The following is a 12,666-nucleotide window of genomic DNA, read 5'->3' on the forward strand; positions in this document are numbered from 1 at the left end:
TCAGGGGGCCCAGCGATCTCCTAGGGAGAACCCAGCCTGCCCGGCCTCCATCTCTGCCAACACCCTCCATCGCAGGGGTGTTAATGATCCGCCAGGCACAGGGCAAGAGAGAGCTGAGGCTGCAAAGAAACCACCTTTCTGGAAAATCCTACATTAAAAGGGAGCACAGAAGAAGTGCTTGGAGAAACTTTGGCTGCAGGTAAGAAATTGCTATTCAGTCCCAATACAAAGCTAGGACAAGGTTTAGAAGTATGGCATTTGATAAGGGTGTTTTTTTAAAGTAAATGTCTGTGTTGCTGCTCTGTTCTTGGGCTCCGGGTTTGATGGTCTATAACACAATAGGCTATACAAAGCAAGGAAAAGTACTGACAAAAGGGTAAGGATGCTGGATGCCTGTAATAAATCCTTAGCTGGAGCRGGAGAATGACACCTCAGCGTTCACCAGCAATTATTAAGTGTTAGGGACTATAAAACTACAACATGAAACATAAATCTAAGCTAGTCCGGGAAACTGAATTGTTGGCATCTTCTGGCTAACAAAGCAAAACTGAACAGTGGGGAGATATACTGGTGTCTAAATAAGCTAATAATTCAGCCTGATAACTATGCTAAAATAGAGCAGCTATAGTGCAAAGTCTGATAATGTTCTTTTTGGAAGTCGTTACTTGTGCTGGAAGGTATATCTAAAACTGTAGAACTATAGCATTTGCAAACTAAGCCTTTTGGCTTAGTCACAATAAAATTACTGATGTACTTTGAAAATCACCCTGGGCTTTGCTGGAAAAGGTGGCARCTGCGAAGGGGGTGTAATTTTCCTCCTCTCGGGACTGTTGCACACTCTTCAAAAACAAATGTACTCATTGTCTCTGAGAAATAACAGTTTCTTTCTTACTCTGTTGTTACCTTGTTAAGCAGCACATCGGTGTTAATGTGCAACAGTGATAGGTGGACTCTGGTGTGGAGTTCTTTGTAGAAGGGCATGTGGTGCACAAACACCCATCCCGCAGCAGCTGACGGTGATGGGCAGAGCTTAGAAGCCCGTTATCACTCCTCTTCACCCCCTGCCCTACCCTTAAAAGTGAACCTGAGCACTGAAGTGATTCTGAAAATCCTACTCAAGCAATATAAAATTAATGTCAGGGTGACTGGACAAGTGGCAGGTTAAATTCTGATGAACAGTGCAAAAACCCTCAAACAGCGACCATGGTCCAAAATGAATTAATGGGAGAGCCCAGCTCATCTGTCTCCTACTACRAGGATTTTGGCAACAAAATACTACTACATAGCTCATCCCAGGAAAGAGGGAGTTTACTATATATGGTCACAGTATGATGCTTTCACATATGGCTATATGGCCTTTAGAAAGGATATGACAGTCACATGTTCCCCAAAAGGACAACTGTCCAGGGCAACCGGTGAGCCATGGAGCCTGGGAGGAACTCCAGTGCATCAACAGGTCATGCAACAGGGTGATGCAGATAGGGCATGGTTAATGTTAAATAAATGCAGGAAGCCCGCTTAAGCCTTTCCTAAGGACTAAGAGATTTTAATGTGCAAATGCACATCCCTGGTTTGTAGAGCCGCCCATTGTGCAAGCTTCTGGGGGAGTTCAGGCTGCCTCACGGTACTGCTGGGTGTGGAGCCTGGAGCAGGAGAGGCTGCAGCGCCATCCAGCCCTGTCCTCCTGTGCCTGAGCCCAGGAGGACACAGAGCACTGAGCGCACATTAATTAYGCTCAAGTGTTGGCAAGAGTCAGCTCTTACCATGAAGTAAAGGTGGAACAGAAACCCCAAATTCCTTCTTGTTTAGCATGCTAACAAGAGCCTGCATCAAAGTAACAGTCCTTGAAGGCTCAATAAATGAAAGAGGGGGTGAACTTTGCATTTTAAACCCTTAAGGGTTGTCTTGGATTTGACTAAATRCTATCAGGTAGCAAAAGAAGATGGTCTGTGTGTAGAGGCTGGGGAAAGCTGGAAGCAAGAAAAGGCTTTCATTGCAAATGAGAGAGGAGTCCCAAGCAGACCAAGGCACTGGATGTATGAGCATTTCAAGGCAGCTCATGGAATCCGGCTTTCTTTCCGCAATAATCCTTGGGATATGAACAGGAGCCCATGGCTGCCTTCTCGTCATGCCACATCTGTGCTCCTGCTTGCTAGGCCRCTTTGGCAGAGGGCACTGCTGTTTCCTGTAGTTTTGGTATTAGGGGAAATTCCCACAGGGCATGCTAGAACGATGGCAAATGTGGCATTAATGGGAAGGAAGGAAAACCTACCAGAAGGAAAACTCCAGCGAGACGGAAGTTGATTATTCTAATCAGCTGGCACAGAGGGAATGCTTTATTACAAGCCCATGATGACCCTCTGTAAATTGGACCACCGTGAATTTTCAAACTCCCCATACAGTTGTTTAACCAGATGGCAGGCATGGAGGGACTATGTTTTCTGGCTATTCTCCTGCATCTGCTATGTTTCATACAATAGCTGAACTAATGAAGCTTGAGATTAAATTATCGCTTATTCACTGTGTTCACTTGGAACAGTATTATTTGGTTGCTTGGCTCTGGAAGTAGAAATATATTGTCATGTTATAATATATGGGGAGCCTGAATCAGACTCATAACAGATAATACAAGATTACTGTCCTTTGCTGCAACTTCTACTATCTGAATGCTAATTGAATGGCTTTCTTCTCCAGAGGAAAACTGCAAATTCATTACCATGCACCCCTGGCCTTAGTCCTCCTAGACTTCATGGGAAGCAGCCCTGGGCCTGCAGTCAAAGCAGGTCACTGGAATAACTAATGCACTGAAAAACCAGCAGGATTCTGCCTGCTGGCGCAGGTGGGAGTTTAAAGATGGGCTGCTTGAAGAGGACACGCTGGTGCCATGCTCCCCAGCACTCCCTGGAAGCGGGTACTTCGCAGTGCGGGTGAGGTGGCTTTGCAGGGGCAGCACCAGCGCCCTGCCGGGGCCGCAAGGAGCCCTTCCCGCAGCCTGCCTGGCGAGGGAGCAGGCAGCACTGGCGTAAAGCTGTAGGGAGATGATGAAGATCCATGTTGAAATTTTCCATCAGCTCCAGTCAGTAGCCATTGTGCTTGGCGCAGAATCTGTGTAAATGTGAAGTTTGCATTGAACAATGATGGAGACAAACTATGATAGAAAGTTTATTTGAGGAAAAGTGGAGTCCTGGAGTGTTTGAAACTTTTTGCCCATTAAATTAGATTCAGTGAATAAGGCCCTGAAAGAGTGTTTTACTCGCTGACGGCCAAAGCAAGTTGGAGCTGAATTTGAACAGTGAAGAGTAAGCAATTGCCAACAGTCCCCAAACAGATTTATAGAGTGTGTCTCGCTGCCTCCCATTGTTTCCACACGCACAGAGCTATCATGTGCTTGAGTCGCAGGAACTTTTATAGGGGAAATGATAAAATAAGTCTCTGAGGAAAGAACATTGTGTATCCTCTGTAACAGCCCATATCACCTCTCCCTTGCAGAAAAGGAGTTGTCTTCTGAGATGAAAATATGCCATATATGGAGCACAAAATCTGCTGTAGACTAGAGCTGCAGGGATGACTGGTTTCCTTCTCTTTCATTATCTTTATTCGTTGGGTTCCTTTACATTTGGTGAATGAGTGTATATATTTACCACCTAGATTAATGAGTTACGGTTGCAAATTAGAGGACTGCTGCATCTTCAACAGTACTTGTTCCAATCAGAGGAAAAGCATGTGCTTAATTTGCACTATGCTGAGGTTGTATCCCAGTGAAATCAAGGCATCTTGTTTTCTTATGAACTGGGCTGCTAGGCTCCTGAAACTCCTAATTAACCTCAAGGTTCATTATCACTCCTGTTCAAGCCTTTTGCTGGCTGAAATTTTTCTACCTTCTACTTCCAAACTCTGGACTGTGCTGATCTCTCTGTGCTAGGAAGCCTCCATTAGAAATCTGTTCCACATAGAAACTAGGTGCTTGCAGACTGTGGTCAGGTCACCTCTCCGCCTTCTCTTGAGTGAAGTAAATATACTGAGTTTCTCCTGTTATTCCAAGGCATATGTCATGGGCTTCAGTTTTTCCTGTTTTGTTTTGGAACCCTCAAATTTTCCACTTTGAAGTATAGACAACTAAATTTGCTACAGTATCTTGTCACTGCATGCAGCATCGGTATTACTTCTACTCCTATTTTTTCAGGATCAAATTTTACTTATTACAGCTGTAGCATTAGATCATAACCATAAACTCAGTTGTTAGTTTGCCATTACTATGCTGCCACTTTCCAATGTCATGGATTTCCAGCATACAGCCCCTGTAATAAATATGACCTGTCACCTTTCCTTTTACCTACTCTTGCTTTATGAAAACAGATCTTTAAATTGCACTGACTTTAGTAAGTAACCCTGTTCACTCTGTCAAACTGATCTCTCATCTACTGTCCCACCAGTTTTTGTGTCATCTGCAAATTTCCTCAGCACTGATCTTCTGTTTTCTTCCAGATCGCTGATAAAGATATTTAATGGCAAGAATATATCTCTAAAGGAATGAAAGTGTTTTGTTGATGTTCCCCTTTTATAGTTATTTTTATTGTCAGTTCTGAATATGTTTATTTTTAACAGAGTGGTAATTTTTACAGTCGAAATATTGTGTGGAAATAGATGAAATATTTCACAGATATCTTGTGTCCAGTCCAACCAAGCTTCTTCTCTCATGGGGGAAGACTAGTCAGGTTGGTTTGACAAGGACCAACCTAGTTGAGAACACAACCCTAAACTCTGTCTCGTTGAAGTTCTAACCTGAAAGCACACTCAAAACATGCCCAGCAGCTTTGAAATCTCTGATCGAGGCTTCCTATTAGCGTAACCAGTGAGACATCTTTGGGTCAGCTGGCTAGTTGCCCTCTTAAACATCCAGGATTAGAAGAAAGCAAAAGAAGAAAGTCGTAGAGTCTTTGTTATTGACCAGTTGAAACATCTGTGACTTCACACTCCAGAGCTCTGAAAACTTCTGCATGACATGCTTCTATATTGCCTTTTGAGACTCCTAATCGTGCATCTGAAATCACAGGACTTAATCTTGGAAACTATGCAGCTGCTGTTCCAAACAGCTACAGATTGGTGCATGGGAACAGTGAAACTGCTGTAATTTGATACAACAGAGGAAAAATTTCATCTGGCTTCTCTTCACGCTAATGACTGATGTGCTGACTGTAAATCTTCAACTCACAGATATTACTGGGGCATTCCCTGAAGCTGTCCGCCAACAACCTGCAGGCCCAACGTTTGCAGCTGGTTAAAGCCTGATGGACTCTGGTCCGGGAGCTGCCTTTGCCTGCAGCTCTTCTGGAGATAGGCAGGAGCACTGTACCCCTGCAGAGCACAGGCTGAGCAGTCTCTTAGCACATCTGAGAGGGTTACAGTGTGGAATAACCTGGTTTTGAAAGTCCTTCTGAGCCAATACTTTGATGAGCCTGAAGATCTGATCAGCAGGGGAGCCTGCAATGGGAGATGCTTGCTCCAGTTTCATGTTTGAAAAGGAAGGTACCTCCCAACTCCAGGCTCCTACCTTGGGGCACGCATGGTTTAAGCCAGAGCCTTCCTAGGCTTCCCCAGGGACCGTTAGTTGGCTGTGGCTCCTACAGAGTAAGACCAGGTTGAGGGAGGGCGGCTGCAAGGATGCTGGCTATCATGTATGTGATTTTCATTGGAGGAGGAATTTTGATTGATTCAATGAAGGGCTTACCACTTCCCCCTTGCGCCAGCCACTGCATAAACTTGTGAACAAGGAGGTATTTGCCTCTGAATTCACAGTTTGGGATTGCTTATCTTGATGATCTGAGCTTACTCTCTGCTTAGCCATTTTATGACAGAAAATGCCACCTTCTGTATGAAGTAATATCAGATATTATTTCAAATGTCAGTGGTTTCTAGCTTATAAAATAATGGCCTGGATTGTGAATCTCTAGACAGTTCAGGACTGGAGCTGCTCAGGAGATTTTGAAAAGACGGAAGAAAGACTTCATTGAAGATGTTTGGTTCAGCTCCTGCGGGAAGCTCAGAATTCATTTTAAAATGACATTATATTTTAGGATAAGTGACATTTTATTATACGAAGTGATTTTTTTCCCCATGGAAAAAAATGAATATTGTCATAGCTAACATTTTGCTTTAAAGTCTTGATGAAGCTGTGTTTTTTAGTGGAAAGCTGACAAGGAATCAAAAAACTTGACCTGTGTGGATTTGTTTGACCCTTTATGTCTGGTCCTAGCAACTGCAGAAAATAATACTTACTTAGCATTGTTCTGAAATGATGGTGTTAAAACTCTGGTGTCCCATCTAATTTCCCTTTTGTGACTACATTTCCCCCCGTAAAGATTGGAGGAATACCGCATGGTAAGTGATGAGCTATGCTGTCATTCATTATTATTGTTCATTTTTAAATAGCCTTTATATGCTATATGATATATAGCACTGATTATTATTTATTAACATATGCAACTTCTAATCATGATTCATATGAGATTGCTCTCACTGAGATCTAAAGAGAGTCCTAAAATGATGGGTTGAGCATGATTTTTACCTCAGATAGCAAGTACAGCTATTTTGAAGGCAGGGCTGATAAAACCGAACAGGATTGTCATTTACAGTTTACCCTTCTCCCATTTTTGAAACCAGAAGCAAAAACATAATTGCTTTTCAAGTTGTTTTTCCTTGAAATTCAATCTGTGTTCACAAAAAAGTTTTGCAAAGCTTTGGATGAACCTGACTGAAGCTTCAGGTGTTCAGCTGAGTGCCCCTTGGATGAGATTTGCCTGACTGTAAGTTTCTGATCTGAAAACTGCTCTGCTAACAGTGCACCTCTTTTATCTGACAAACATCTGTGTACGCATCCTTTTACAATATCCTTGTCAGGCTCCAGCTCAACCAGCTGAAACTCGTCTAGCCACCTGCTGCCGATTCCTGTCCTATTTCCGTCACATCTAAAGCAATACGTGTGACCTCTCCCTAATCACCTTCTGGGAAATTCAGGTAGGTTAATTCAAAACACTGATTTTCTTGACTGAGGCTAGATCAGCAGGTGTTGCCTGCAGCAGTTTAAGGTGTGCTCACAAAAATCTCTCTGCTGGCAGTGCCCGAGGTTGGGCTCCCAGGGACTCCTCTTGCCATTTGGGCAGCGCTGCTCTTGCCAGAGGTTGCTCCTTCCTGCAGGCTCTGAGAGAGCCATTAGGGACAGGAGGACCTGGTGTCGGTGACAGTCCCCTTCTGACACCTGTCAGTCGTGCAGGGCYGTACTGTGGGCTGACGCATGCGGGACCTCGCGGCAAAGGCCTATTCAGCAAGTGTCGGCCTTGCTCCTTTGCAAGAGGCAAAGGTCCTGCAGCCAGCATTAGTAGCGGTAACTCTACCCCTCCGCAGGGGCCCAGCGCTTGGCCAAATCTGGCCACAAAGAATGAAGGGATCTTGTGAGTATCTGTGAATACTATGCAGCTGCTGGGCCAGACCAGCATTTGAAGGCTGGGGGAAAAAGGCATTAAAAATTTGAGGTGAAGATGGTCACGCTGAGGATGGAGAGCCAGTGTCTCGATCTTCCAACCAAATGCTAACGCAGAGCTTTGATGCAGCCACTCAGAGCAGGGCCTTTCACAGGGGCAGTTTAAACAGCAGGAAGCAGAAATCTTCATCCTTCTCAAGGTAAAAACCTTAAAAGTTTTGACTGTGTTTCTTTTTCTGTTGCTGATGATGTGGTTCACTCATTGCTCTGATGTGAAAGACGTGTCATTGAGTATTGGCAGCTGGTGAAAATCAGTGGTGCCAGAAACAGCAATCCCCTTTTGTCCTGCTTGTCTGCAGTGGTGCAGAAAGACTATGTGCGTGTATGTGTACACACATGCACCGTCTCGCCTTCTTCTAACAAATCCATTCTAATTAAAATTGCTACGTGGCAAAGCCTGYGCAAGAGGCAGCGTGGTTTAGTGAGCAGAGCACACTGTTTTGTAAGCCTGAAGGTCCTGTTCCTTGCTCTTCCCGTAGTTTGCAGGGTGACACTGGGTAAGTCCCCTCAGTGCTCTGCGCTCTTGGTGCCCTCTCTAATTAAATCGCAGGCTCATCAACACGGGCTGCCTGTGTACAGCTTTGAACAATGAGGTTTTGATCTTGTTTGAGGTCCCTCGGCWCTGCATTAATACCATTATATTAATCATATTATATGATTTACTGGCACATCACAAAGACAGTTTTGAAGAAGAATGATCCTGTGATGAAGGCAGAGAGCTGAGGATGAGAAGTTAAAAGTTCTAGTCCCATATTTCTGTTATAATTTGGAGCTGATCATTTATTCTTTCAACTGGCATAAAACCCTGGCTTGCACAGGTGAGCCATCAAGATTCCCAGTGAACTAAGATTTGTAGAAATTCTCTTTAGATCACTCCATTGCTGTTATTTCATTTGTCTCTAGTTGTGACATAGATAATCCATTTAAAGTCATGTCAGAATGTTCAAAAAGAGGCTGCATAACAAAGCCAATAAAATGATCGTTCTTAGCAAACGGTATTCTTCCAGAGGTTTGAATCTGTGAATATAGAGTCGGGCTGGCCAGCCTAAGGAAAGAAGAGAAGCGAGTTCCAGCGAGGATCCCTTGGCAGCTCTTTGCGGATATGAGAATAGAGATTTCACTGTCACTACTGGGGGCTGACGTGTGCGACCGAACTTCCAATGATCATTTCCTTTGTCAGCTGAGATAGATAACATCGGTGTTAAAAGAATGGGGACAGCAAATACCCAGCCCGTGAGCACTCACGCAGACACCTGTGCTTTCCTAGCAACCCCCTAAYACAGCAAACCCAGAAAAACCTGTCTGAACAAGGATGATTAGCTATGGATGTATTCTAATTAAAACATGCTCAGGACATTGGCTCAGGCACTGGTTCATGACTGGCTTTTTAAAGGTTGTTAAAGGACTGTTTAAAGGTTGGCATATTCTTTGGGCCTTCTCAGGTAGTGGCTGAGCATGGTTTAGGGGAAGGCACCCGGAAGACACTGCTATTAAAAGGCAGTTTGGACTTGGTGTCTTTGGTTGGGGTGGGAGCGAAATGGTGTGTCAATGTAAACAGGCAGGTAACATCTCTCCTTTCCCCATTCAAGTTCTGAGGAAAAACACTTTGTCCTTTTCTCCATCCTGTTGTCTTCTCCATTTGTCTGCCTTCTCTTACACATTTCATGCGGCCCTTTTCTCTTCTCATGATCTCAGCTCAAGCCATGAATTAAATACCGCATTTGCCTCCTGTTTATTGTTCTGGAAAACACAGCTAAAATGCTCTTTGGTACAATTACCCAGCAGTGGCCRTGCTTTATTCCACAGTTACAGCGGGATGGGATAAGAATACCAAGTGTCAGTGTTGGGACCTTCAGCAGGCTCTTCATTTACACTTGAACTGCGATGAGACCAGCAGTGTATATGGGATACATGCTGATACCTCTCTCCATCTGAAGTTTTAATGGGTTGTGCAGGATAAATGTTTCTAAGCAATGCAATATTTTTCTTCATTGAAGCACAAGGCAAATTGCATCATTCTGTGTATCTTAACTGATAGGAAGATGGACATCTCTATAGATGTCACTCTCTTCCATTCATTTGGAAGCACTGCTAGAAAGAGAGCAGCAGCTTGCCAAAATCACCCCATGCTATCTTCTGTACATAGGGATGACTGAAATGATCCTACCAACATTTTATGATGCCTGTTCTGACGAGGTTGTAATTTGGAAGATGCAGACTATCATCTTGTAACAAATCACTGCTTTGCAAAGTATTCTTCTGCTGAGAACACAAAGTCATACACCACAACACTGTGCCAGCACTATACAGGTGGGGGGACTTGAACATAAATATGAAATTGCCTCTACGATTGAGATACTTCAGGGCCAGGCAGCAGCTGGGTGCAGAATCAGAGTTATGGACTGAGTCTGGGCTCTAGTTTCTGCCTGAGTCCCGCTCCAGATGCTGAGATCTTTCTTGAGTTAAGCTCCAAGAGCTAGTTTTTTTAAGCAGCTCATTTTGGCTGCTTTCCAGGTCACTGAGTGGTTGGCATTTCCAGATCAGCTGAGCTAAATACTGGATTCCTCTGAAAGTCTGTACATGAAACCTGAAGGAATTATTGAGCTCTGATTTGAGGGACAGATCTGAACCCTGAAAAAAACAGCTCTGAATTTCTAACAAAAAATTGCTTCTTGTTTCTCCTTAAGTCTGAGTTCCCCATCTGCAAACTCAGGATGTAAAGTGTTCATTTATCATATGAGGAAATTAAATTTGGTTGTTTGATGGTCATCTCTGGTCAGAGCTTGGCAGTCTCAGTCTGTGGATAAAGTCTCATATTAAAAAATGAAACTTACCATTGGAAACTAAAGCTAAATATTTTTAATTATAATTAACAATTAACAATTTCAAAAACCTCTCTGGCAATAAAAGATAATAACAGCTCAGCTACCTGATGCTAAGGAGTGTAGGAACATCTACCTTTTAAATGTGAGAAGGGGGAAGCAGGATAGTAAAGTTCTAAGTGGCCACATTAGAGATTTCCTTGTTTGGATTTGCAGTCTGTCCAGGAATGCCCTGCTCAAAGGTTGTGTTACAGTGGTTTAAAAATCCCCAAACAACCTGCTACTAAAGAGAGTCTCCATTTGATGATGTGTATGCAGCTTCCCTTTGTCCTCTTGGTATGATCTAAGGGTATCTGGACTCCACCTGATCCCTCTGCAGACACCATCTAGCTTGATGTGGAAGCCAGGGCTCAAACATAATACATGAATGATTTAATTTTCCATGTCTAGGTGGAGTACTTATGAGTGAATGTCATTTTATGGTTGTTAGCTCTCAGCTGGTAATGGCTTCTTGGAAAGATATGCTTTGTAATTTTGACAATTCAGTGACCACACCGATAAAAGGTGTCTTTCCATTAGCATACATGCATGCATATATATATACATACATACATACATACATATATATATATATATATATGCACGCACACATATATATATATGCTTATGTTTATTCAGTTTATTCATAGCTATTCCAGTGTGCAGCCTGACATCCCTGCAGATACACAAGGGTAGAAATTTCACATCCTTATGGAGCTTCAGTCCGTTAAATAAAAACAAAGATAAATTACCTCTCTATTGCTAGATGTACTGTAGACAGGTTACAGTTTGTCCCTTAAGTGTGCAACTGAGAAATCACATGTTTAACATGATTAGATTAACGTCATTGTGCATTTAAGCTCTTGCAGACTATTAAGTTAACTTGTCCTGATGTTGGCATACACATCCATGTACAAGGGTTAGTTGTGAGTATTCCCAAAATGAAGGATGGTGTTTCAGGAGGGTAACAAATTAATGAATGCCTGTTTTATAAGCCTGCTGGTTCCTGTGATGGTATAGCAAAATGTGCTTTAAATGTCAGCCCCAAATTGGCATGGGATTAATATATTGTCTTTCAAGCTAGTGAGATAAACCCTTCATAGGCCAGGATGCTTGAAACTTGAAGGAGTTTAATTGTACTTTGCACATGGACATCTTTGTTCCAGGCTTTCCTGCCTAATCACTGCTGCCCATCTGCCAGCCCTCTTGTCCCTGTTTCTGCTTCTCTTTCCTTTAGACCTACACTAACTACCTGAAGAGGGTGTTGGCTTTGCACCAGACCGGGATGATCATCTAACCTTAAATCTTTCTCTTCATGTTCTTCTCTGCTATGCCCACTCCCCCACCTAGGGCCGACTTTTCGAGTCAGAGGGCTTTACTGCAGCAGAGCCAGCGGGGTCTGTGCTGCTTGCTGTGCCGTTTGCGTGGCTCTCCAGGGAGCCCCGTTCAGCGGCAGGTTCTTGGAGCCTCTGGAAGGTTTAACGTGTGGGTGCTGAGAGGGTCTTGCCTGGGGCGCAGCCGGCTCCTCACTACCCCATGGCGGTCTGTGCTGGCCACAGGGGTTGTCATTGTACTGGGGATCCCAAAGAGAGGCAGTTCCAGAGGGTTTAGGAAAGCAAAGGCTGTTTGGTGAAAGGCTGTGGCCTCCATTGCAGTGGTCTGTACTCCTTTAATACAGCTAGGTATATACAGCCGACTTGTGGAAGCTCTGTCATGTTCAATTGGCATGAATGTCTCTGCTTTCCAGCTGCTCAACCCTTTGGCTTTTTTTTTTTTTTTTTTTTTAATTATTATTATTTTCATGCATGCACTCTGTGCATTTCATGGTTTCAAGAGAACTCTGTGATACAGCTGAAGGGAATTCTTTTGAGTGGGATGCAGAAATCTTATTTATTGATGCTAATTATGTAGCCCAGATGATTTACCTTGAACACTACATTTGAGAACATTATGAAGGGTCTTCGGCTGCCCCTGCTTATCTGGGCACGTGTTTCTTTGGAGCAATGTCTCTTAAGATTATTAATGCATACTCTGCTCCAAAGGTTCTCCTACTCCTGTCTGAAGCCTATACAAAAAATTAACTTTGATATAAAGTCCAAATGTAGCATATTCCATTACAGTGGCTAGCAAGGCATCCAGCATAACCAGACAAGTATGAAGGAATGTTCCTGTCCAAAGCAGCTGGAAAACACTGGCGTGTAAAAAGGTGAAAGTGTTTTGGAAATACTCGTAAATACCAAGCAGCATGTGCTGTCTTTGTTTTTATAA

This window comes from Apteryx rowi, unplaced genomic scaffold (genome assembly GCF_003343035.1).
Source record: "Apteryx rowi isolate R43461 unplaced genomic scaffold, aptRow1 scaffold_71, whole genome shotgun sequence".
In the NCBI taxonomy this organism is placed as follows: Eukaryota; Metazoa; Chordata; class Aves; order Apterygiformes; family Apterygidae; genus Apteryx; species Apteryx rowi.